Source organism: Asparagus officinalis, chromosome 1, assembly GCF_001876935.1.
Source record: "Asparagus officinalis chromosome 1, Aspof.V1, whole genome shotgun sequence".
NCBI classification, from domain to species: domain Eukaryota; kingdom Viridiplantae; phylum Streptophyta; class Magnoliopsida; order Asparagales; family Asparagaceae; genus Asparagus; species Asparagus officinalis.
The window spans coordinates 98294452-98295376 of NC_033794.1; positions in this window are offsets into that span (position 1 = coordinate 98294452).

Here is a 925-nt window from a genome sequence, read left to right on the forward strand (position 1 = left end):
AAAAGGTGTTCGATATGGGTCCATGAAAATTTCAACATGGGTCCATGAAAACTGAGTTGGAACCACAAATTTGAGTCCATGTGGATGAATCGGAAACCAGGTGCTTTCATGTTGACCTAGGATTGGATAAGAAGGAACAAGCATTCATATAACTACACATAGTCCCATCAGAGCAAGTGAATATTCCTTATATTGGAAAACCTATGACATGAAAGACCCTACCTATGTAATACAACTATGGCTACGAAATACATATATGATACGGTGTTATTAATGTGTGATGCGCAATGTGGTGGACAAAATCCCTTTACGTGCACATATGCAAGGCGCAATGCAATGCGCGCGCCCGAGGGAAGCGAAATGCACACCACATAATTTTTCAAGGTAAGATAATCAAGCATGAAAGAACATGTTTGTAAAAATGTGAAGACAAACGATATCGACTACCTAATAACAAAATAAGGTCTTGATTCATAATGCTGACACACCCAACATAGTCGTAAAGTTTATAATTTTCCAAATCAAAAGTCAAATCAAGACTCAATGGCCTAATGGATTTATTTTGTTTATTGGAATATGGATTATTAGGTAAAAAGACCCAATTAAAATATTAAAGGTAAAAACGAGACTGTGTCTAGCATGTGTCATGCGCGAAGCGCTCTCGCAAAGGAAGCTTCTAGGCACAAAATGGCGGTGTCACATCAGATGCAGGACCGCCCGCCATCATGGGGCGCATGAGGCGAGACACCTTTGATAACACTGATATGATATTAATTTTAAAAATACAGGATATAAGTAACCCGTGGGCACAATTATAATAGAATTCTATATGTGCATGTATATTAATTTTTATCCATGACATGAATATGCAAGCATATACTCGCTGAATGAAAAAAAATATTTCAGATATTTTAATATATTTGCA